Consider the following 27631-nt stretch of genomic DNA (forward strand, 5'->3'; position numbering starts at 1 on the left):
TGTTTAACTAACCACCTAAGACTGTAGCCGTTTAAAGCGTCTCTATTTCTAATAAGAATGTCACACTTGAAGGAGTATTATTCTATTTTGTATCTGTCAGTATGAGTTCTGGTGCCCCATGCCACAGGTTAAATGCACACAATGAAAATCTCTTTCCTGCCCACTGCCAGGTCTGTCATGCAGTACAATAGAAGTCCCCGAAAACACAATATGATTCAGAATATTTAGGCTATGGCTACGCAAGCAAAGTTCATTCAAAAATTATTTTCTTTCAGTCATCCCTGATATCCCCCATTTCAATTGCTCACTTACTGTATAGCTGTGTGGACACTTAAGGAAGTTGCAAAGCAATGCAGCCTGTCTGGGACATGAAGGAATGTAGAGCAGGATAATCACAACATCATCAACCCAATTCTCCAAGGTGGCTGGCCAATAATGATGTTCTAATTGAATAACTTATCCACAGCTATTTCCCCTGGGAGATCCTAAGGCTTAGCCTCTCTGTGTAGGCAGATGCTGTAGCATACACAATGAAACCTGTAATTTTCTCTCACCACTGGGCATGTTAACAGTGGGTTGTTTTTCCCTTTCTGCTATTCCATTAATATTTTATTTTAACTATTTTCCTTAAATCATTGTGTGCCATGAAGCAGAGGAGGAAGAAATCCATGCTACACATCATATCTCTTTTACAGCCAATTCACTGCTACACCATATTCATTGAAGTATCTCCTTTGCTAATTCAACAATTGTATATGTCATCATCAGGTGTGTGTAGAAAGGAAACTGTCACAATTACAACCACCGTACCTGAGTCATCATAGCCCTGACTTAATAAATAGCAGCCAAGCATACGAACAGTCTGCAAGTAGATTCCATACCCTGCAGTTCTTAAAAAAATGTGCATCAGTGAAGGTGCAGAGACCAGATTTCTGAGGCTGCAGGTGATCTCCCTTACGCCACCCTGGTCTGGCATTCTGGTCAACAAGTCTTCGCAATTTATTGTGGTCCCCTTATTCTTAAAATGTATAAGAGCAACAAAATCCTCATTAGCAAAGGTGGTTGAAAGGAAAATGAAGCCCAGGAGGCCAAGGCAGCAGAGACAGACCATCAGCAGATTTAACAACATGACAGATGACAGTCCCAGAGGCAAATCCAGGACTGCCAGCAGAACAGCCTGTAGAGTCTGCCAAAGATCCAGATGCAGCTACTGAAAAGATATTATCCTTAGCGTAGCATCTGGGTCTTGTTGTAGCCAACTATGCTTCATGTACTGTATGTCCTCAGTGTTGACCCCCACAACTATCGGGAGAGGTTGAAACAAGGAAGACAAGCTTTCATTCTATTAATGTTGTGTTTAAATATTGGTTGGATAAAGAACATGACAATCAAAACATCCATTTCTATAAAATATAATGATTAATTTGCATTTATAGTAGACATCTTGTGGGTATGTATATGCTGCTATTTTCCTCCCCCTACTCCCCAACAAGAAAAAGACTTTCTTAGTTAGGCCAGGTGAACATTCCTTATTTGCAGCTATCATTGGGAAATATAGACATAGCCATTCAACCATCTCAAAGAAATACCAGCACCTTGTACATCTCCATGCAATGGAATATTGGCATAGAGTGGCAGTACTTTTTTGCTATAGAAAGGTACAATTCTTTCAAAACACTGAGATGACTAAATCACAAACATTTCAAAAGGTTGGCTTGTAGTACGAGACATCAAATAAGCCTTTGTCAAAGAATTGGTGTGACAATTAAAGTGACAACTAATGACATGCCATCTTGGAAAAGATAATTGCACCCATTGTTAGATACTTAGCAGGTCAGAATACATGCACATTCTTTCAACAGTGGCATTCATCCATTCATCCTGGCATCCTACTCTAAGTGCAGTATTGTGATGATAGAGTTATCATTTTTCCTTTCATGGAACTTAGGAACATTCTTTTTGTATGATTCTGCCCCATATAAAGCACTGCTTTTCAGCATACGAGAAATTAGCTTGGTCATGCAAAATAGAAATGAGGCTAATGAAAAGCATCTTTTAAGTTTATAGAGAGAAGAGTGAAAGAGGGGAAGGTTTTTTCTCCTTAATATATAAAATAATCAAAAAGAAATACCTTAAGAAGATGTTTCTGGTTGTGTTCCTTAGAATATATCGAGTGTAACAAATTATTAATCCTGAATAAAAATCTTCTTATCTTTATTCTCACTTTTACATAAAATCAGACCATATTGCCCCTTCCCACTCAGCAGGGCTGAGGTTACAACCATCAAAAACAATCTATTCAGGGAAAATGGGAAAGTTATGGGAGAGATGAGGTTTTTGCATAGCTCATACATACTTCTACAACTAATAGGCTAATCACTTTCTAATTAAACTATAAAACCAGGTTTTTCAGATATTTCTGGTTAAACACTAATGAGAGAGATAGAACACTCACTTGGGGCTTGCAGAGCCCCTCTTGGTGGTCCATAGAAAGCTGGTAGGTCAAACAATGCTGACTCCTCCAACTTCTTTCCATTCGCTTATACAAGCAATCAGACAGGAAGATCACACAAGCTTGCACAAAAGACAAACACCTACAAGATCCCTATCAAGCATTCTTACAACTACAGTACCCACCTGCTGAAGTGAAAAAACAGATTGACAGAGCCAGAAGAGTACCCAGAAGTCACTTACTACAGGACAGGCCCAACAAAGAAAATAACAGAATGCCACTAGCCATCACCTTCAGCCCCCAACTAAAACCTCTCCAACGCATCATCAAGGATCGACAACCTATCCTGAAGGATGACCCATCACTCCCACAGATCTTGGGAGACAGGCCAGTCCTTGCTTACAGACAGCCACCCCACCTGAAGCAAATACTTACCAGCAACCACACACCACACAACAGAACCACTAACCCAGGAACCTATCCTTGCAACAAAGCCTGTTGTCAACTGTGTCCACATATCTATATCATAGGGCCTAATCACATCAACCATACTATCAGAAGCTCGTTCACCTGCGCATCTACCAATGTGATATATGCCATCATGTGCCAGCAATGCCCCTCTGCCATATACATTGGTCAAACTGGACAGTCTCTACGTAAAAGAATAATGCACACAAATCAGACGTCAACAATTATAACATTCAAAAACCAGTTGGAGAACACTTCAATCTCTCTGGTCACTCGATTACAGACCTAAAAGTTGCAATTCTTCAACAAAAAACTTCAAAAACAGTCTCCAACGAGAGACTGCTGAATTGGAATTAATTTGCAAACTGGACACAATTAACTTAGGCTTGAATACAGACTGGGAGTGGATGGGTCATTACACAAAGTAAAACTATTTCCCCATGTTTATTCCCCCTCTCCACCCCCCACTGTTCCTCAGACGTTCTTGTCAACTGCTGGAAATGGCTCACCTTGATTATCACTACAAAAGGTCCCCTCCCCCCCCGCCGGTAATAGCTCACCTTACCTGATCACTCTCGTTACAGTGTGTATGGTAACACCCATTGTTTCATGTTCTCTGTGTATATAAATCTCCCCACTGTATTTTCCCACGGTATCTTCTGAATGCATCCGATGAAGTGAGCTGTCGCTCACGAAAGCTTATGCTCAAATAAATTTGTTAGTCTCTAAGGTGCCACAAGTACTCCTTTTCTTTTTGCGAATACAGACTAACAGGGCTGCTACTCTGAAACCTATCCTTAGAGATGTCTTTCACTGGAGTTAGCTGCACTTGGTCTGACTGAACAGAATCAGAGTGGATTAGCAGTGCTACAATTTAAAAACGAATTGTCTCCTTGAGATAAAAGCATATTAGAAAAATTGACCCATGTAAGTACACATTGGTACCAAGAAAATACCCAGAGATAAGATTAAACTGAGCCATCTGCTACCTGAAAGCGTGGGCTGGATGTGTTGCTCTGCAAAAAAATTCCTACATAAAACAAACCTGTTAATAAATAGTCTGTAGTCACTCTCACTGCCTCCCTTCGTTAGTCTCATCCTTTTTATTTTTTATATGGGACCAGATGTGCAATCTGGGAAGTTTTCCAGATCCATTTTTTGGAAGTTAGTTTTCAACATCAACAATATGAGATGAGGTGCTTTTGCCTGAAATTATGTTATCAGCAACTCTGTAAACTAGAGTTGCATGAAAACTTTTGCACTTGAAGCAATACTTACAAAGTCTGGGCTTTTTGGCAGTTCTTCACTAGGAGAAAATGTCTTGTGATTTCTTGACATCATTTTTCTAGGAGAAAAGACCCACTGTCTGGATTACAGCCCTGCCAACAGCAGAGCAGAACATATGGGCCCAGATTCACAAATGTGCCTTAGGCCCAGTTTTAGGTTCCACAAAATCCCTGCTTGGCTAAGCCTGAACTCTGTAGGCACCGAAACTCACTTGGTATCTAAATTTTCAAGATAAAAGTTCTTACGGGCCTATAATTCTGTCTCTGGCCATATTCACTATTGCCTCACTCCTGTCGCCCGGATGCCTAACCCCAGTTCTGATCCAGGTACCAGGGAAAGATAGATGGAAGAACACTGATCTCACCTGGAGTAAGTGTGCTCAGAGACTGCCTAATTCCCCACAAAACAGTCAGAAGGAGGTGCTCTCTTATAACCATTCACTTAGGATACACCTCTCTCATCGGCATTTCCTATTGGCTTAGGTGTCTGCCAACCTAGCACTGCAATGCCTACATCCCTTTATGGATCCAGACTGCAGGGCCTGAACCAGCTTATACTGAAGTCAATGAGAGTTTTTCAACAGAGTTAATTTTAAGTTGGATTAGGTCAATAGTAAACATGTCTGGCTCACGATGCTCTGGTAAAACCAAACATGTCTCAGGCATAAACTTTACAATACACATTTTCTAAAAGCTTCTTTAGGGGCCTCCTTTTATTCCTCTCCTGATTCTGCATGATTATTTGGGGCCAAACTGCTGCTGGCCCCTCTGTTTCCTTATGGAAAAGAACTATTGAACTTAATAGGGAGAAAAAGTATTAGGATTCTATAGAAAAGTAGCAGAGTTCTATAGAAATTACACTAAAGACTGATAATGAGAATGATAACCAGGAACTGGATAGTTCAAAAAAAACCTGTGGGAATTTGTTGTAAGTTCCACAGGGCTGTCCCATAAAAGAGGATACTACCTTCTGCCATTTCTCAACTGGCACTTGTTAGGAGGCCATACCCTTAGGAGGCCATACCCTTCCGGCAAAACTTAGAGCAGCCCATAGCTTTCTTTAGCTCATGCAAGGGTCAGCTCACACAATCAGGGGATCATAATTATCTCCCTGACAGTTCCCACTCCCCTCAGCCCCTTCTTGTGCCCAGATTTTGCCACAGGAGAGAATCTACCTCCTTCGGCCCCAAAAATTCCAAGGTGATATCCTTAGTGTTCTATCCAAGGTTGTCGGTCAGATTTGGAATTATATATGTAGGAAAGGTAAAGCTCTCAAACTCTGCATAAATTACTCATGATTTTCAGTCCTAGAGATTCAATCAATATTATGTCCATGCTAGACTAAAACAGTATCTTCTAAAGAACTGGCAAAATGTCCTGGGATTTTTTTGTATACATAACAGTGTGATTAGAAGAAAAGCAGTCTGATGTATGTGTCAGGTGTATTATGGCCAGGGGAAATGTGTGTGTTTATGAAAGAGAATAATTTTATTTGTATAAACAAAATTGGAGAAAAGTATAGAGAGGAAAATACTATTGGGAAAAACAGCAAACAAGATATAATTATAAACTATAAGCAAAGGGACAAAACAAATAGTAATACTGACCTGTTTGAAGGTGATGCGATAAAACCTGACAAAAGCACATCATATCTGTCTGCTGGGTAAAGAATGCCAAATGGGTCATTACTTGGACAGTTTAGGGACTGATCCTGCAAATGTCTACACATTTGAATAGTTTACTAATGGAAGGAATCTCACAGAAGTCAATACTTTATAATCCTGTCACATTCCAGCATGCAATCCAGACCAGTGAGAGATTGTGCCACTGTCTAAGTGTCTCACAATGCTTTGCTGTTGTAGTTCCCAATCTGGGCTGCTCACAAACAGCCTAACAACATGCAGCTCACACCCTGAGTGTCTGTGAATAGTTACAGCCCTGGCCTAGCATCTCTGACCCCAGTAGCCTGTCAGCAACATTCTAGTCACATCATGGCTTCCACCAGCCTAGGTTAATTCTTGCAGGGTGATCCCAATACACTCTCGGTCCTGATTTTTCCCCAGAACATGTGTTGTGCACTGTCCAGGCCTCTCCTGGGCAGTTCAGATATTAGAGGTCCGTTGGCCCTGGAAGGAGTCAATATGCAACAGTTTGCTACTTTAACTGGAGTTACCCAAACAGTTCAACCCTGGATTAATTTATATTAAAAATAAAAAAAGTTTATTAACTACAAAGAGATAGATTTTATGTGAGCACAAATATAGGGAATTAAAGTAGAAATGGTTACAATAGAAATAAAACATTTTCTAGCCCCTAAAGCATAACAAACTAGACTTGGTTCCAGGTTAAATCCTTAACACATGTTCCCAGCAACATTGCAAATCAAATGTTCATGTCAGAATCCCTCCTCAAGTCAAAAGGCTGGTTCCTTTATCTTCTGAGGAGAAAGAGAGCATATTCCCAGGATATCTTTGCCACGCACTTTTATAGTCCAATCCTGCTTTGAAGTAGGTTCTTCTGAGGATTACTTTTCAAAGCAAAGATTATTCAGACAGTAAAGGAGACAAGATGGAGTCTGGAGGTGAAGATGGCTCCATGTTCTTTCTTCTCCACTGTGTATGCTGAGATTTGCCTTGTCTCCCTCTTGCTGTCTCAAGGACCATATTTACTACTTATATGTAAATTGAGGTAAACACGTATTCCTATGTTTAGGACAGATCTGTTTAACAACTTTGCCTAGTCAGAGCTGTGTGGGTTTGAACATGTGCTAATAAAATCATACAGGGGAAATTCATAACTCCACATATAATATTGCTACTTAGATTTCACCATGATATTATTAACCATCAAGTTATTACTTTTCAAATGATATATCACAAGGCATATTCTGTAAATAGATCATTACAATAGTGTGTAGAGTGAGAATATGTGCTTTTGGTCACATAAGAAAAGCCATACTCAGTCAGACCAATGGTCCATCTGCCCCAGTATTCTGTCCTCCGACAGAGGGGAATGCCTGGTGTTTCAGAGGGAATGAATAGAACAAGCAATCATTTAGTGATCCATCCCCTATCATCCACTTCCAGCTTCTGGCAATCAGAGATGAGGGACACTCAGACCATGGGGTTGCATCCCTGATCATCTTGACTAATAGCAACTGAAGAGCCTATGTTCCATGAACTTATCTAGTTCTATTTTTAATGCTGTTATAGTTTTGGCCTTCACAACATCCCCTGGCAACAAGTTCCACAGGTTGAGCATGAGTTGTGTGGAGAAATACTTTATTTTGTTTGTTTTAAACCTGCTGCTTATTAATTGCATTGGGTGACCTCCTGGTTCTTGTGTTATGAGAAGGAGTAAATAACACTTCCTTATTTACTTTTGCCACACCAGTTATGATTTTATAAACCTCTATTTCCTGTCTTAGTTGTCTCTTTTCCAAGCTGAAAAGTCCCAGTTTTTTTAATCCCTTCTCATATGGAAGCTGTTCCATACACTTAATCATTTCTGTTGCCCTTCTCTCTACCTTTTTCAATTCTAATATATCTTTCTGAGATGGGGTGACCAGAATGCAGTATTCAAGGTGTAGGCATAGCATGTGTTTATACTGGGACATTACAATATTTTCTGCCATACTATCTACCCCTTTCCTAGTGGTTCCTAACATTCTGTTAGCTTTTTTGACTGCCGCTGCACATTGAGTGGATGTTTTCAGAGAACTATCCACAATGACTCTAAGATCTCTTTCTTGAGTGGTAACAGCTAATTTAGACCCCATCATTTTATATGTATAGTTGGCATTATGTTTTCCAATGTGCTTTCCTTTGCATTTATCATTTCTGAATTTCATCAGTCATTTTGTTGCCCAGTCACCCACTTTCGTGAGACTGCTTTGTAACTCTTCACACTCTGCTTTGGACATAACTATTTTGAGTAATTTTGCATCTTCTGCAAATTTTCCCACCTCCCTGTTTACCCCTTTTTCCAGATTATTTATGAATATGTTCAACAGCACTAATCCCAATACAGATCCCTGGGGGACATCATTATTTGCCTCTCCCCATTCTGAAAATTGACCATTTATTCCTACCCCTTGTTTTCTGTCTTTTAACCAGTTACTGATCCATGAGAGGACCTTCCCTCTTATCCATGACTGCTAATTTTACTTAAGATTCTTTGGTGAGGGACCTTGTCAAAAGCTTGCTGAAAGTGCAAGTACACTACATCCACTGGATCATCCTTGTCCACATGTTTGTTGACACCCTCAAAAAATTCTGTTAGATTGGTGAGGCATGATCTCCCTTTACAAAAGGTAGATTGACTCTTCCCCAACAAATAATTATCCTCATTTAATGCCAGGCACTGAAGTTCACCCTAGTATTTAGACTTCTAGCATTTGTATACAAGCATTTATAAAACTACTCCCAAAGACAGAGTCATGCAGGCATTTGCAGAATCAGAGCAGTGCTCTGACTTACAAGAAGGATGCTCCAGTGGATAGGGTACTAGCTGGAGACATGGGTTTGATTCCCTGCTCCAGTTCAGACTTGTATGAGGTTAGATAAATCACTTGCTTTAGTTCCCCATCTGTAAAGTCGGGATCATAGCATTTCCCTACCTCCCAGGAGTACTGAGAGAACAAATACTGTACAATGATGGAGATTCTCAGATACTACAGCGATGAGGTCCACATAAATATCTAACCAATAAAAAATGTTACTAGGTCACTTTGGACCTGAGCTAAAGCACATTAAAGACAGCGGAAAGACAGCCATTATTCTAAATGGGCTTTAGATCAGGCCCATAGTCAACATCGTTTGGGTTAAAAAATTGTGATCATTTCAGTTTAGGTGATTTTCACCCTCAAAATTTTGATTTTCCTACCAGCATATAGCAGAGTTCCCCCTGCCCCCAGTTGTTTCTATTCTTAAAAAGCTAAAAGTAAAATAAAATAAAAATAAGCAGGTACATTTTATCCGGAAGTCTTTAATTTACTCTATAAATATTTCATATTAGAAAAATTCAGACATTCATCCATTGATTCTGTAGGTCCACAATTTCTTACCCAGAATGTGCAACTAGGAAGAGGCATACCTAGAACTGTGTGAGTCTTAATGAAAACCCCAATCAGACAACACTCTTCTCTCCCTTGGGCCTTTCCTGCAAGCCTGAAACATAGTTCTGGTTCGCTACTGGGTCAATCTAGGCCAAGTTTCAGGCAAAATGCAGGGATTTGTTGTTTGTGCCTTTCTTTGCTTCTTTATAAAGATTTATTTTCAGTTCCTTTTTTAACTTTAGATTGTTCAGATATTTTTCAAGCCTTCACTTCCCAATTTTGTATGAAAGACCTCAGAGGAAAAGGTGGAAATCAGAATCATAGAAGATTAGTGTTGGAAGAGACCTCAGGAGGTCATCTAGTCTAACCTCCAGCTCAAAGCAGGATGAATCCTAACTAAATCATCCCAGCCAGGGCTTTGTCAAGCTGGGCCTTAAAAACCTCTAACGATGGAGATTCCACCACCTCCCTTGGTAACCCATTCCAGTGCCTCCTAGTGAAACAGTGTTTCCTAATATCCAACCTAGACCTCCCGCACTGCAACTTGAGACCACAGCTCCTTGTTCTGTCATCTGCCACCCTTGAGAACAGCCGAGCTCCATCCTCTTTGGAACCCCCCTTCAGGTAGTTGAAGGCTGCTATCAAATCCTGCCTCACCCTTCTCTTCTGCAGACTAAACAAGCCCAATTCCCTCAGCCTCTCCTTGTAAGTCATGTGTCCCAGCCCCCTGACCATTTTCGTTGCCCTCTGCTGGACTCTCTCCAATTTGTCCACATACTTTCTGTAGGGAGGGGAGGGGGCCAAAACTGGCTGCAATACTCCAGATGTGGCCTCACCAGGAAATGTTTGAGATCTCTCTTCCCAAGTGTTTGTTAGACATTTGAGTGAAATTGTTAGCAAAAAAAAAAATCAAAATGTTTTCATGAGTCTGATTAAAACAATCCCTTCTTTCTCAATTGCTCAGGTTTCAGTTTTTTATGATGACAGAATCCCACTAGATTTTCAGAAACCAACAGAGTCCTCTGGAAAAACAATGTAGACAAGACTTAATACTGCTATTATGAAAAACAAGCAAAATACTTTTAACATTTCAGCTCTTCGTTATGTATTGAAACTGAAATGACACCAGTTCAGCGCTCTCTCTTTTGCAGGTCACCTTTAAAGTAACAAACAGCAAAGCATACAAACAATGAGATAGTTAGGCATGCAAAAGGTAGAACTCTCTTTTGAGTAAAATAACCTGCAGATCTCCCTCCCACCGCCCCCGCATTTTTCCCAAATTATCATGCCTGTGCATGTCTATGTATAATTTAGTAGCCAGCATGATAAAAACTGCATTATCTTTAGTTGCTTTTGTCTTCATCCCTCCCATCCTTGATCTTTGCTTGTTGTCACCATTTGTCTAATCTACATTGTAAACTCTTAAGAACAAGCCTCAAATTTCTAAAAGGGCTAGTGACTTGGGGTGTCTCAGTGTGTGGCTGCTCAGTGAGACATCTTGAAGGTATTTCATTTTCAGGAAGTGCTGGGCACCTACCCTCTGAAAGTCAGGCCCCTTTAACATTTTTCTCAACTTGGGAACTCAAAAATTGTGGCACCCAAAACCACAAGTCACTGCTGAAAATTTATCAAGTCTCTTTTTCTAGAGCATCATTGATGCTCACTGTGTAGAGCCACATGTTTGTTAAGCAACAATCATCTAATATGATGCAGATACTCAGATTGCTCTTGTTTTGTTCTACCGAATCTGTCATCTTACATTTTCCCTGGGTGCATGCATTTCCCTGGGTAGGAAGCTGGCTAGATTGTCAGGCTCAACGGGTAGTGATCAATGGCTCCATGTCTAGTTGGCAGCTGGTATCAAGTGGAGTGCCCCAAGGGTCGGTCCTGGGGCCGGTTTTGTTCAATATCTTCATAAATGATCTGGAGGATGGTGTGGATTGCACTCTCAGCAAATTTGCGGATGATACTAAACTGGGAGGAGTGGTAGATACGCTGGAGGGGAGGGATAGGATACAGAAGGACCTAGACAAATTGGAGGATTGGGCCAAAAGAAATCTGATGAGGTTCAATAAGGATAAGTGCAGGGTCCTACACTTAGGATGGAAGAATCCAATGCACCGCTACAGACTAGGGACCGAATGGCTAGGCAGCAGTTCTGCAGAAAAGGACCTAGGGGTGATAGTGGACGAGAAGCTGGATATGAGTCAGCAGTGTGCCCTTGTTGCCAAGAAGGCCAATGGCATTTTGGGATGTATAAGTAGGGGCATAGCGAGCAGATCGAGGGACGTGATCGTTCCCCTCTATTCGACATTGGTGAGGCCTCATCTGGAGTACTGTGTCCAGTTTTGGGCCCCACACTACAAGAAGGATGTGGATAAATTGGAGAGAGTCCAGCGAAGGGCAACAAAAATGATTAGGGGTCTAGAACACATGAGTTATGAGGAGAGGCTGAGGGAGCTGGGATTGTTTAGCCTGCAGAAGAGAAGAATAAGGGGGGATTTGATAGCTGCTTTCAACTACCTGAAAGGGGGTTCCAAAGAGGATGGCTCTAGACTGTTCTCAATGGTAGCAGATGACAGAACGAGGAGTAGTGGTCTCAAGTTGCAGTGGGGGAGGTTTAGATTGGATATTAGGAAAAACTTTTTCACTAAGAGGGTGGTGAAACACTGGAATGCATTACCTAGGGAGGTGGTAGAATCTCCTTCCTTAGAGGTTTTTAAGGTCAGGCTTGACAAAGCCCTGGCTGGGATGATTTAACTGGGAATTGGTCCTGCTTCGAGCAGGGGGTTGGACTAGACCTTCTGGGGTCCCTTCCAACCCTGATATTCTATGATTCTATGAGTCTATGAAGCAAAAAGAGTGACGCATTGAGGAAAACAGGCTTGAAGATTCATGGGAAATAATTACTCAGGAACAGAGATTGTTGTTGTTTCTTTTCCAGATATATTCTGTGAAATTCAAGAGCTCACTGAACAATTCCCTTTGCCATAAAGAGGATCTTTCACCCCCTAGAGAGCTTTGTCAACTAATGCAGTCCTGCCTATGCATCCCCTCCAGGAGACTTAAGAAAAGCAGAAATCTTGAGCTGTGATGAATCACCTTGGTTGTTTTCTTATGTGATCCTAATATTCAACTCAGTGAAGCAGGATTTCTCCTGCCCCAGGCAAGGTGGCATGTACTTTCTGCTTCAGATTAAGGGACTGTTGAAAATTCTGGAGAGTAGACTGAATAACAGAGAGATCATTCGGAAAACTTAATTACTGAAAGGTCAGATGAGCGCCTTTATCTTCAGATTATATTTTTTTAATTCAGAGATTCAATTTAGTAAGGAAAAAAAAAGAGGTAGGAAACCTACCTAACAATCAGGAACGTTGTTACGAAAAATACATTAAAGATTGTGTGATTCTCAGTTACTGTGATAACCGGAATAATAGGTACCTAAAATAGATAGACCTTTCAACTTTAACTGGCTCATTTCATCCATGAATGGGTCTTAGATCTCAAGCCTGTAATGAACTCAACATGAGTGGACACCTGTGCATGTGTGGATGACGTAGATTTTAATGGGGCTTGATGCTGAGGTCCACCTATGTTAAATTCATTGCAGGATTGGGGACCAAGGCGGAAGATTTCCCACGTTACTGCCAAATCTCTGTTTAAAAACTTTATTCCATAGTCTAACATTTGGCTATAATTAGAAATATTTATTATGTGTTCATCCCACAATGTGAAATGGAGATGCAGCGTGCCATAGCTCTGTATTTACACACAGAAAGGGGCATAGTTCCTGCCCCAAAGAGGCAATCTAAAGAAGACCAAACAGACATACAGTGAGACAGAGAGGAAAAGCGAATAGCAAACATGTAAGGCAGGGGTAGGCAACCTATGGCACATGTGCCAAAGGTGGCACGCGAGCTGATTTTCAGTGGCACTCACACTGCCCGGGTCCTGGCCACCAGTCCAGGGGGCTCTGCAGTTTAATTTGATTTTAAATGAAGTTTCTTAAACATTTTAAAAATCTTATTTACTTTACATACAACAATAGTTTAGTTATATATTAAAGACTTATAGAAAGAGACCTTCTAAAAATGTTAAAATGTATTACTGGCACACAAAACCTTAAATTAGAGTGAATCAATGAAGACTCGGCACACCACTTCTGAAAGGTTGCCAACCCCTGACGTAAGGTATGACCAGAGGGTGATTGGCCATGTCCTATTAATACAAAGCTAATGACAACAACATTTTCCCCCCTAGAGTAGTTGATGTTACAGGAAAAAGAATATTGGGGGAAAAATACATTCAAAGTTCTCTGCTGCCTTTCGCAGAAGATGAATGCAGTTTTAAACTGTGGCTTTATTGTTTGTTGGGAAAGTGACTGCCATGCAGGGACTGAAAACTGCAAGTTCTTTAGCATTGTCAGACATACTTTTGAAAAATTGAGCCATTTCCTGCTCAGGGGATTAGTTTAAACTTTTTTATAGCATTCGTTTTTGTGATTCTTTACTCCACTCTCTACTGCTGCTTCATCTTGTGTTTGCTTTATGAGGTTATTATTTTTTATACATAGCTCAAGTACAGTTTTTAATAGGCTCAGAGAGACAGGCATTTCAAAATCTAAATGTAATAAAAAGACAAAAAAATTATTAACAAGAAGAAATATGGTGGAAACCTTTTTGCTGCTTCAACGTTCAGCTCAGTTCCCAATGAAGTCAATAGAAAGATTCCTGTCAACTTATATGGAGATGGATTGGGTCCCTACTTAAGGAAATATTGTCAGTAATGGGGGCAGCTGTGATCTAGTGGTCTGAGGATAGTCTGAGAGTCAGAATACCTGGGTTCTATTCCTGTCTGTTCCATTGGAACAGATTTTGTTCATTCATTTTTACTCAGTCAGAAGTCCCATTGTAACTCATAGATTTTAAAGCCAAAAGGGACCATTGTGATCATCTAGTCTGACCTCCTACATAAGACAGGCTATGGATCTTCCCTTAATTAATTTCTATTTCAAGTCCGATAGCGGTAGTTGAACTAGAACATATCTTTTAGAAAAACGTCCAGTCTCGATTTCAGAATTGCTAGAGATGGAGAATCCACCATGACCCGTGGTATGTCTGATGGTTACATTCCCGCACTATTAAAAATGTGTACCTTATTTCCAGTCTGAATTTATCTAGCTTAAACTTCTAGCCACTGAATCTTGTTATAACTTTGTCTGCTAGATTACACAACCTTTATAATCAAATTTTTTATCCCCAGGGTTTTAGAGACTGAAGAAGTCACCCTTTAACTTTCTCTTTGTTTAAGCCAAATACTGTGAGAGACTCAAGGACCTCAGTGTAAGGCATGATTTCCAGTCCTTTAATCCAGCAGTTCCCAAACTTTTTTCCACCAAGGACCCCTTTGGCATCTGACTAAATTTCCTTGACCCCTCTCATTTTTTATACATAAATTTCATGTTACTATTATTTATTCTATTAGTTTAGTTTATTATTTAAAAAATATTTGGTAACTAAAATAAGACTTGCAAAGGAACCAAAAGTAAACAGTCGGCAATTATTACAAGACATCACATCACTCTTATTTTCACTTTAACTAAAATTATGTTTGTGGTGTAATCCTAAATGAACAAGTATCGGTGCTATCAGAACAGTGGTGCTGGAATGCTTTTTATAGTGGGCGTGCTGACAATCAGCAAAACTATCCCAAAACTTTTTAACTCCTGCCCCCTCCCTCCCCAACCCCCCCCCCCCCACCACCAGTTGAGGCCAGGAGCAAGGCTGTGTCTCCAGGATGGGGGGGACATGGACAGAGATAAGGGGTCCAAGGCTGGAGTCATGGCTGGGGGCAAGTGCAGGACCAGTAGAGGAGCCCTGCGTGCAGGACCGGCAGCCGGGAACCCTGCGTGCGGGGTTGGGAGCGGGGCCAGGTGCTGGGACCTCCAGGCACGGGGCCAGAAGCCATGATGCGGGACCCCACGTGCGTGGCTGGGAGTATGGCCGGCAGCTGGGACTACGCCTGCAGCCCAGGGCAGGGCTGGCAGCTGGGACCCCGTGCGCGCATTGGGCAGCTGGGATCCCACATAAAACCTGGGGGTGCTGCAGCACCCCCTATACCCCTACTTCCTGCACCTATGTATCAGAATGCCCCAGCCAGCGTGGGAATGCCCCTGTCAGTGTGATCATGCCATGTGAGATGCTACACTGTTCAGAGGATGCCATATTTGAGAACAAAATAGTGTCTTCCATGTGGCAAAAGTGCAAGAAGACTGTTCTGGTGCATTACGGATCCACTGTAGAACACCTTCAAGGAACAGAACTCCATATAACCCATGGTGGACCCCCAAGGGTCCAGAGACCCCACTTTGGTAACCACTACTTTAATCTTTCATGTTGTTCTCCTTTAAACCTCTCTAATTTGTGAACATCCTTCTTGAATTGTGGACACCAGCACTGGACACAGTATGCCATCAGCGGCCACACCATTGCCAAATACAGAGGTAAAATAACCTCTCTATTCCTACTTGATATTCCCCTGTTTATATATCCAAGGATTGCATTAACTCTTTCTGCTACACTGTCATTACAAAAACTAATTTCCCCATACTGTTACTCACACTTTCTTGTCAACTGTTTGAAATGGGCCACCCTCATTACCAATACAAAAATGATTTTTCCTCCCTTGGTATTCTACTGTTAATTAAATTGTCTCGTTAGACTGACCCCCCACACACACTTGGTAAGACAACTCCCATCTTTTCATGTACTATGTATATATACCTGCTACTGTATTTTCCACACCATGCATCTGAAGAAGTGGGTTCTAGGCCCATGAAAGCTGATGCCCAAATAAATTTGTCAGTCTCTAAGGTGCCACAAGGCCCCCTCATTGTTTTTACTATCACACTAGGAGCTCATAGTCAGCTGGTTATCCACCATGATGCCCGTGTCTTTTTTTTTTTTAGGTTCTCAGGATACGCCACCATTCTGTAAGGATGGTCAACATTCTTTTTTTCCTAGATGTATACATTTGCACTTGGTTGTATTAAAATGCATATTCATAGAATCATATAAATGTAGGCTTGGAAGAAACTCTGAGAGGTCATTTAGTCCACCCCAGCCCCACGCTGAAGCAGGGCTACCGATCCTTAGACTGTCTCTGACAAGCATTTGTCTAACCTGTTCTTAGAAATCTCCAATGACAGGGTTTCCTAGACCTCCTTTGGAAGCCGATTCCAGATCTTAACTATCCTTGTAGTTAGAAAGGTTCCCCTAATATCTAACCTAAATGTCCCTCGCTGCAGATTAGGCCAGTTACTTTTTGCCCTATCTTGAGTGGACATGGAGAACAACCGATCGCAGTCTCCTTTACATCAGCCCTTAACATATTTGAAGACTTATCAGGTTCCCTCACAGGTTTCTTTTCTCAAAACTAAACATTCCCATGTTTTTAACCTTTCCTCCGAGGTCAGCTTTTCTAAACTTTTCTATCATTTTTGTTGCTCTCCTCTGGACTCTCTCCCATTTGTCCACATCTTTCTTAAAGTGTGGTGCCCAACACTGGACACAGTATCCCAGCTGAAGCCTCACCAGTGCTTAAAAAAGTAGAACAATTATTTTCCGAGTCTTAGATGCAACGCTCCTATTAATACACCCAGAATATTAGCCCTTTTCACAACTGCACCACATTGTTGACTCATATTCAAATTGTGATCCACTATAACTGCCAGATTATTTTCAGCAGTACTACTGCCTATCCAGCTATTCCCCATTGTGTAGTTGTGCATTTAATTTTTCCTTCCTAAGTGTAGCACTTTGCACTTACCTTTATTGTATATCATCTTTTTGATTTCAGACCAATTCTCCAAATTTTCAGGTTACTTTGAATTCTAAGCCTGTCCTCCAAAGTGCTTGCAACCCCTCCCAACTTGGTGTCATTGGCAAATTTTATAAGCATACTCTCCACTCCATTATCCAAGTCATTAGTGAAAATATTGAAGTGTACTGAATCCAGGACAGACCCCTGCATGACCCTACTATATACATCTTACCAGTTTGACAGCAAACCATTGATAAGTACTCACTGAGTACAGTTTTTCAATCAGTTGGCACCCACTTTATAGTAGTTTCATCTGCACCACATTTCCCTTGTTTGCTTGCGAGAATGTCATGTGGGATCATGTCAAAAGATTTACTATAAAAAAAGGTCAAGCTAAAACACATCTACAGCTTCCCTTTTATCTACTAGGCCAGTTATCCTGTTAAAGGAGGAAATTAGGTTGTTTGCTTGCACCCAATTTACCAAGCATTCTTGGTCACTGTATTGGTGACCTGTCCTATTCTTTACTTAACACTCCCCCCAATCTGTGTCTCCTCTGCAAACTTTATCAGTAATGATTCTGTTTTCTTCCAGGTCATTAATGAAAATTTTGAATAGTGTAGGGCAAAGAACTGATCCCTGGGGTGATGCCACTAATAACACATTTGCTCAGTGATGATTACCCATTTTATAATTACATTTTGAGACTCATCAGTTAGCCAGTTTTTAATCCTTTTAATGTGTGTCATAGTGATTTTCTATCACTGCAGTTTTTTAAAATCAAAATGACATGGTACCAAATCAAATGCCTTATAGAAGTCTAAGCAAAATACATCTACACTATTTACCTTTATCAATCAACCTTGTAATCTCATAAAAAATCAAGTTAGTTTGACCAGATCTATGTTAATTAACTGTATTACCTTTTTTTACTTCATTAATTGAGTCCCATGTGGGCCATTCCATTATTTTGCCTCAGATCAATGTTGTGGTGATGGGCTTTTAATTAATTATAATTAAACAGGTCATCCTGTTTACTGTTTTTTTGTTTCACTGGGTGTTGTAAGGTGCTGCTAAACTAGAGTTCATAGATTCATAGACTTTAAGGTCAGAAGGGACCATTATGATCGTCTAGTTAGGGAATTAGACTCAAGCATTCAATCTTCCTGTTCTTCATGTATCCCATTTGTAAAATGGGGATATTAATACTTACCTAGCTTTGTAAAGGAATTTGAGATCAATGAATAGAAAACACTATATAAGTGCAAAGTATTATATCTCTGTGTTATTATTGTTATGCTTAATGACAGCCATTTCAGTTTATGATAACCAGAGGATAATCACAAAATAACAATAAAAGAAAGATTAACATCTCAGGCGTATAGAACCTACATTTTTCAAACCTGTCTTACAGCGTGGACCACTAGTCAGGTTGGATATTATGGCAAGTTTCCAGGTCTTGAAGGCTTCAACTGATGGGGCTGTTCTTTGGAGCATTTTCTCCTTGTGGCAGGAACAATTGAAGGATGAACAATTAGATGGCTGCACTGCACTGAGCTGTGTGCACTGATTACTAGATTCTGCCTGACACAGAGGGATGTCACTGCCTGCAGTGGTATCTGCTCTTGTCACTATCAGCATTAAGCAGGTGACGTTATGGAGGATGGAACTCAGCTGAGATGCCTACGGAGTTAAAGGGAGCTGGTTGAGGGGGGAAATTGATATAACTGACAACACCAACAACAAAAAGGCTGAAGTGTGTAAGCAAGCAAAAGAGGGGTGGGACTGTTGGAAGCGATGAAGTCAGTGTACCACAGCATGGCTACTGCAGCTGGATCAATTCTAAGATAAAAATAGCTGCTTGTATCCTCTGCCTCTGCAGTTCTAGTACATATGTCTCAGCTAGAGAGCCAATGTAAATCTTCTTTCTTTTCCAAAATGAGAAAGAAACAGATCCCCAAACCAATCGGAGCTAAACAGGATGTGCAAGAAAATAATCTCTCTCTTTCTCTCTGCCCCACACTCCAATAATCCTAAAGATATTGTTACCACTATTGTGTTACTTATGGTGCGTTTAAGGTAGTGCCCACAATGTGCCAGGGACTTCCCACACATTCCCTGCCCTGAGTTACTCACAACCTAAGGACAGACAGAAATGCAGACAGAGGGTAAGGAAAGAGAGAAGAGCACATAGGGATTTTATATTTATGTAGCCTCTTTTATCCAAGAACTTTTACTGACATTAGTCTTAACTCCCATCCTGAAGGAGATTGGTAATTAGTTTTTGTACCCATGTTTGGCTGGGTAAGGTAATGCCAGATTCTGATACCTTTATTGATGTTGAATGATACTTTACACCAGTTCCAGAGTAGTTCCAGGAAAGTAAATGAGAAGTACTTGTGGTGCAAGATGTAAGTGTTTCACAATCTGGCCCTTAGTGACTTGACCAAGGTCACACAGCAAGTCAATGGCAGAGGTAGGTAATAACAATACTTCAGATGTACTGTAAAACAGTAATTGTTACCCAAAGATCTCAAAACATTCCACAAATGTGCAGCTTCAAAACTCTGCTATGAGTGCAGGAAGAGTGAGCTGAGGCAGAGCCTTCAGGACCTTCACTGAGGAAGAGGAAACATGAAATTCTGAGGGCAGAGCCCTTCAGCAATGACCATGTACCTGAACCCTGCTCCTGTGTAGACAGAGTCCAAAACCTCATCCCCCAAAGATAGATAGATAGATATAGGAGCCAGAGCATTGGGTTGGCTCCAAAATAGCATTGTCACTGTCAGATGGAGAGGAAGAATGCAGGGTGGCCAAAATCCTCCCATATCTCAGGGCAATACCATGACTGGGGGAGGAGGAGATGGGGCAGGGATGGCATCACCGCTCAGAACTCCCTTAAGCTCTCCATCTACCCACAAGAGACAATTCTGTCCATTTTCATCCCAGGTCCTTTCTCTGTCCTCTGCAGCACTGGAGGTTACTACAGCAACAGGGCTGCGGTGGCCTCTTCAAAAAGGAAGGAAGGCAAGGATACCAGAGGAATGGCTACATGCCTGGGGAGCTGATTGCACAGAGCTCCCTGCTCCTGTCACCATCCCTTGAGCTGCTGCAAAACCACTTTGCTCTGCATGCCTTTCTACACCATCCTTAGGACTAGTAAGGCTGTCCTTATGGAAAAGTCCCTATAGAATCTAAGAGGAATTAAGCTAATAGGGTTCTACAAAAATGAAAAAGGGTTGAAATAATGAACTAGTGCAGCCTTAATTTCCTTAAGGGCCACTGACAGATTGGCCCTAAGTGACAAATCCAAGATCACACAACAAGTAAGTGACACAGTTGGAAATAATACCCACATCTCTGGATCCCAGTCCCAGACTTCAAACGAGAAACTCAAACTTGCTTCCTGCCACTTGGAAAATGGAGGGAAATTTGGTGAAGGAGACATAAGCAGGTAAAAATGAAATTGATTTTCAACCTCTCTGTATTATTTTAATGGTGTTCCAAAGAAAAGCTTCAGCTCTATCATTATAGTTCAATCAGAAGGCAAAATCCTCACTAAGGTAAAATTCTGACAGACCTATATATACATAATATAGCTGGAATATATGTGTGTGTAGTGGTGGGAGGGGGGCCAAAGAGTGGGATTGGGACAGAAAAGGAAAAGTTCACAAGGGACCTTCTCCAACCTTACATACCCTGTACAAATGTAGCCAGACTTCAAGAACCTGTCAGAAATGAAGTCACAGCCATATTGTGATGTGTGTGCCATGCCACAATGTGGCTTTTGAGTTATGGTGTCAAAGTGACACAATGTTTATGGAATGTGTGTTGTCACAATGAAAATGCTATACTCCCTAAGACTCAAGAATGTGGAGTGCTATGTATTTATTATTGGTAGGAGGCAGAACTGTAGTCCATAAAAAAAAAATCACGAGGGGATGGAGAGAGAAAATGAAATCCTCTCTGTGTTAATTTGTAAGAAACTAGCACATAAGAAAGGCCATACTAGGTCACACCAATGGTCCATCTAACCCAGTATCCTGTCTTCCGACAGTGGTCAAAGAGTAAGTGACTTGCCCAAGATCACACAGGCAACCTGTGGCAGAACTAGGCATTGAATGCTGATCTCCTGTATCTTAACATAGAACCTTAAACACTAGGCCAGCCCTGCTTTCTACATTGTGGATGAAGCAGGACTATGATGAGCATGGTTAAAAACCTGGACTAACCAGTTAATCAGGAGTTGATTAGTTTAATACTTGTCTAAGACAAAGCGACAAACACTGAGCAAGTAATTCTGTGGCTATAAAAATACCTACCCGACCTGAGAACTTCCAATGCTATTGCTAGTCAATGAATCTGCATTATACAATACAGAAAGGCAAACCATAGACTGCAAACATCCAAATCCTTTGTTAACAATACTTAGCATTTATAAAATGCTTTACATCTGTGAAGTGCTGTACAAACATTAACTAATTGATCAGCTAACAGTTGGCAATTTAGTTCATCCCTAAAGAGGGGGTGAAAATAATGTGCATACGGAATAAGAATATAGTATGTCACAAAGGATGCTTCACTCCTGTATTCTATATTGTAAGTCACTCTACACACTAGTTATTCACAGCAATAATGGTAAAAGCACCTACATGAGTATATAACGTTGCAGAAAAGCCATGGCCGTTTAGGACTTTAGGGTTGTCATTATGCTACATACTGTTCTAATTGTAGCATCATGGTGACTGGAAATAGAGTTTAGATCCTCCTGCTTGAAATGGACAGGTCCTCACTACTTAAGCTATATAAAAATCTCTACAAACTCTACAAAAGTTTAAGGCAGAGGTTCTCAAACTGGTCTGAGGACCACCGGCAAGTGGCCCCTGGACAGCTGGCTGGTGACATCATATACTGTGTGCAGTGTTAGCCATTCAAATCCATTAAAATAAATGGGAGGAAAGGTAGTTCTCATGATAGTAAAGGGAAAAGTGGTCTACAATACAGAAGTATTGTACAACAACTCCCCTTTATGCAACACTTCACATGGAAGCACTGTCCAAAGTCCAGACATTAACAAGTAAAGGCTAATTACTGGAATTGTTGTTACAAAAGTCTGGTTCTCTCCATATAAAATGGAGTTGTAAAATACCATGAAAAGTTATGTGCCTGATCCAAAGTCCTGTAAAGTCACTGGCTGTCCTTCCGTTGATCTCAGTGGGCTTTAGATCAGACTCCAAATATTGATACAAGTCAAAGCAATGACATGACTGTCATATTTTCAGGGGTCTGTGACAGGGTGCTTGATAGATCCGGGAAGTTCTAACCATCAGAGACTGCAGATGGGAAATAAGTGACAGATCCTGCAGCCTTTACTATTAAAAACAGTACCATTGACAGGGAGGGTTTTTTTTTAAAATTACCTTTTAAATTATCCATTTATGACACACTCACCACAGCAATATCTGAGCAACTGAACATCAAACAGGTATCTTAACATCAGACTAGGCCCATTAAATTGGATGTCCCACTGAGAGAACCAGCATTTTGAATAGCACATTATGCCACAAGAAGATCCACTGACACCAATGGGACTACTCATGGAGTAAGGCAATATTCACCACGAATAAAAGTATCAGAATCTGGCCATCACTAAATGGAGATACAGCACTAAGAGGTATCTCTAATAAGTCTTTTTAAATTTCTTTTTAAAAATGTGTATACATATTCTAGAAATGGGCCCAAACCAACCCCCCAGAGTTACTCCATCTGAACTTTGGGAAAGGCTCAGGTGTATGGAAAAGAAAGATGGGGAAGGGTTAAAGCATTCTGGGTCCCTAAGCATAACTCACATGGGACTCTAAGTATACCAAAGCTCCCCCCAGACTTTGGGGACAGTTTTAGGAGACACCCTCATAAGAGACATCTGCTGTGCTGATGGTGGGGTCTGCCACTGTTCCTCTTTGGAAAGAGTAAGCCTCTCTCCCCTGCACCACTTCTGTTTGTCTTCATGTGAGATGAGGTCTGTCCCAGGGAAGGAGACTCCGCCTCTGCCCAGCTGAGCAGAGGACTTGGGGAAGACACCTGCTGCATAGATAGTGGTAGTGAGCCCCACGCCTCAGACACAGTCTTCCGCTGGGGTGTATTGTATTATTTCAGATGGAATAAATTGACCAAAAGTGTTAACATAACCCAGTCATTGTCCAATCTTAAATAGTGTTAAACAAGATTCGGGGTTTGGTATACAGAGATCTCAGTCTGCTTAGTACCATGGCAAACACACCATTAAAAATCCTTTTAGTATTGTAAAGACACAGAGACGAAGGAACAACAGTTACAGCATTTGAAATGTAAAGTATTAAGTAAGGCATTCATTTTAACAGCATTTTTTGTCCCCTTTTGCTTTAGCTAGAGAGAGTTTTAGAAGGAAACCCCCCTGGTTTGACAGTCTCTTACCTGATAAAGTATACTTTGGGTTGCATTCACAGAGGCACAGCATGCAAGTCACGGGAGGCGTTAGTACTACTCTACTAGTGCTGATCGGGCCTCAGCTGGAGTACTGTGTCCAATTTTGGTCACCAATGTATAGAAAGGATGTAGAGAAACTGGAAAGAATCCAGAGATGAACGACAAAGATGATCAAAGGGATGGAATGCAAGCCATGAGCAAAGGCTGAAGGAACCGAATATGTTTAGTTTGGAAAAGAGGAGATTAAGGGGGGGACATGATAGCGGTCTTCGATTCCTTGAAAGGCTGCCATAAAAAAGATGGAGAAAAATTGTTCTCTCTTGCCACAGAGGGAAGGACAAGAGGTACTAGGTTCAAACTACAACACAGCAGATATTTAGATTAAACGTCAAGAAAAACTTCCTAACTGTAAGAACAGTAGGAAAATGGAATAAACTGCCTAGGTAAGTCATGGACTCTCCTTCACTGGAGCTTTTCAAAAAGAGGCTGGATAGCCATCTGTCTTGGATGGTTTACATGCAACAAATCCTGCATCCTGGCAGGGGGTTAGACTGGGTGATCCTTAAGGTCCCTTATAATCCTATTCCTATGATTCTATTTTATGTATGCCATCTATGTATCAAAGACAGTAATAACTGTCATTTTGGGTAAAAGAGAAGTTAGTTGAGTTGAACTGGAGCTGCTGCTGTTAAAGTCTGATTCCATTTAATCTCAGATGGTGTTTGGGATTCAGGTAGAGCTAGTAGAGGTGGTGATGGCAACTGGGTCCCTCGGTTTGGTCAGGAAGTCTCTCAGAATTAGAATAACAAAAGACCAGGATCCCAGGAGATGTTGGGAGTGGCAGCCATGGGAAAGACAGGATTTTAGCCCCAGCTCCACATGTCAGTTTGTAGTTTATATAATAATTTATCTGTTGTGTACAGCAAATCCTTTCATTACACCGTTTTGTTCATTTTGATCACCTTGCTGATATTAGGAAAATGTCAGCATATTAAAAAAATAAAACAAAGAGAGATGCTGAGTACTGCCATTATAGAAGATTACATGACAGTTGTTGAGATTATCATTGTCAACATTTGCTTCCTCTACGTGGACTGGTTCTGCCATGTTAGTAAAAGGGTGCCGGATGTAATCCACGGAAATATATGCTCCAAATGAGATCCCTGCATTCTTCACACTTATGCAATGGAGGAAGAAGAAGCCTAGTCTCAACTGACTATTCACAGCTGACCTCCAGAGGAAAGCATCACTGTTTTAGCTGTGTACATTATTTCTCTGCATTCACTTGGCTAATTTATTGTTTTTCAGACCAATGAGATGAAGTTTATTAGCCAAGAAGGAATGGGGATTTCTCTGTGATAAGCCACAAGGTTTTAATTGGAAAAAAATCACCCCTGTGTATATCATTTCTCTAAAACAATCCAAACCACTGTTGGGAGGATGGAAGAAGTACATGGTTAAGTACTCAAAATTCAAGGAAATGCCAAAGAGAAGACTGCACACAAGGGCCAGAACCTCAGTTAGGGAGCTATGGTGACTTACACCAGGGAACTTCAATGGAATTATGCCACTTTACAGCAGCTGAGTCTATCCCCACTGCTAATGCAAGACCAAGTATACCTAGACCAAGTATGCCAAAAAGAGTCATGGAAGTCATTTACAGGAAAAGTACAAAGCAGCAACTGGTGCCTATGACTCAAAGAGCTTCCCAATGCCAGCAGGGAAGGGGATCCCCACTCTGTAGCCATGAGTATTAGTTGGCCTGACCAACTCAGTGTCCCTCAACTCACTATTGTCATAATCCATTTCTAAAAGGAGTTGTGTAATGTATCAAAGGTAAATTGGTAACACACTGGTCATTAATATTATTGCATGATGTATGTACAGGTGATATATGAAAAATTATAAATGTGCTGGAAATATGTTCTTAAATGTATTTTGTGGTATTTTGTCTAAGGCGGGGTGAGCCTCAGACCAAGGAATATGGTCGTGCCTGCTTGAATGTGTCTCAAATGAAAACTGAGACAAAAGACAATGAAAATATATTTACATAAAAGATAGACAAAACCATCAAACACTAGTGAGTGGGGGAGAGAGCCACTTAGGTATCTTGACCAGGGGAGGAGACTTCAAAAATGAACATGGCAGCATATTCCTCAGGGACACAGCAAGCTGAACCCCCAGGGATTCAGGTTCCTGACTTTGAAAACTAAGATAAAGCTTTAAGGAGAAAAGCAGAGAGAAAACGCCATTTGGCATCCTTCACCTGCAGAGACACAGAAACTAAGTGGCCTGAGCTCTGTGTTGGATCCTGGCTAAGGACTGGAAAGCCATCCTGGAAGAACAACTGTGGTGAGAAAGCTGTTTTGAACAAAAGGCTCTAATTTGCTAACTTGGGTTTTAGTCTTAGAAGCGTATTTTATTTTTGTTTGTTTCTACCATTTCTATCTCAATGCCTTCTACTTGGTATCACTTAAATGCCTGCTCTTTGTTAATAAAAACGTAATCTTGTTTTATTACACAACCACCTCAGTGCCGTGTTTCAAACCAAAGAGTAAAATCCTCAGCAAACCAACAAGCTGGTGCTGTCTCTTAAAGGAGCAGCACACTTGATAAGGTTTTGAAAGTGCCACAGTGACAGGGTTGAGCGCTGCAGAGAAGACCGTTTTGGGGAGAATCAGGGCTGGAAGAGCTGTTGATGTCACCTGGTGGAAGCCAGGGTGAGGTTATTGTGCTGGAAGCAGGCTGCTGGTGTCAGGGCTCTGAGCCAAAGCTGCACAACACAGAAGCACCAAGGATTACAGGACAGGCAGTGCCACAACCTCTTACTGGTCTCCCAGGTATCACAGAGTACCTAAACAACAGAGATTGTGTAAAACAGAGTAATAGTGACTATTTGCTGGTTTATGTAGGCCTTCTAAGCCTGCAATGTAGCTGACTGCCTTATTATTTGAATTGCGCCAAAGGAAGGCTGGGCAACATGCATGAGTGCAAAGTACAAAGAACACTCCTTTTAGCCCCCTTTTTCCTAGCAAAGCCCCCAGGAGCCTTTTCTCTGCCCCCTGAATTTCTCAAGTTCCTGCAGAGGTTTTGCCTCAGCTCCTTTGCACCTTTTCAAGATCTACAGGAGCTGAGGCAAGGGCTCATGTGGATTATTACACTCAGTGTGCAAAAGGGCCAAACCATGCAGACTTTGCAATAGGAGGGCTTTCTGTATTTCCTCCACTCCATCACTAGGCATAAGAATATGCAAATGTGTGACGTAAAAGCCTCCTTAAATTTTGCACCTCCTGACTCTTCAGTGCTTAACTGTGCAACCTTAATTGTTGTCTAAGTGAAATATGGTCAACTTCTAAAATATACTAATATATTAATAAATACATTCTCAATTTGGGTGAGGTAGAAATGCTTATCTTTGCCCTGTAGTCCTTTTGGTTGCACCCAGGCTGCTCATACATTCACATTCTGATTAAATCTATCTAGGTCACACTCCTGATATTTTGACATTCGTGCTCTCTAGCCCAAGCTGTATATATTACCTTAAAAACTGACACTGGCATAGATTGTGTAAAGAGTTGTCACTTTGGATGGGCTATCACCAGCAGGAGAGTGAATTTGTGTGGGGGGGTGGAGGGTGAGAAAACCTGGATTTGTGCTGGAAATGGCCCACCTGATGATCACTTTAGATAAGCTATTACCAGCAGGACAGTGGGGTGGGAGGAGGTATTGTTTCATATTCTCTGTGTATATATAAAGCCTGCTGCAGTTTCCACGATATGCATCTGAGGAAGTGAGCTCTAGCTCACGAAAGCTTATGCTCTAATAAATTGGTTAGTCTCTAAGGTGCCACAAGTACTCCTTTTCTTTTTGCGAATACAGACTAACACGGCTGTTACTCTGAAACCCATAGATTAGTGTGTTAGACTACCAAAAATTGAATTACTTCTCCACCCCACTGAATGTAGAACTGTTGTAAAATTTTAATCATTTCAGTTTGTTTTCTCACATGGCATGCATCTGTACTTAAGAGCCAGACTCCATCCACACATGCCCAAGGGTTGGTCCACCTCTTCCCTAGTACCC

Source organism: Lepidochelys kempii, chromosome 1 (genome assembly GCF_965140265.1).
Source record: "Lepidochelys kempii isolate rLepKem1 chromosome 1, rLepKem1.hap2, whole genome shotgun sequence".
NCBI classification, from domain to species: Eukaryota; Metazoa; Chordata; order Testudines; family Cheloniidae; genus Lepidochelys; species Lepidochelys kempii.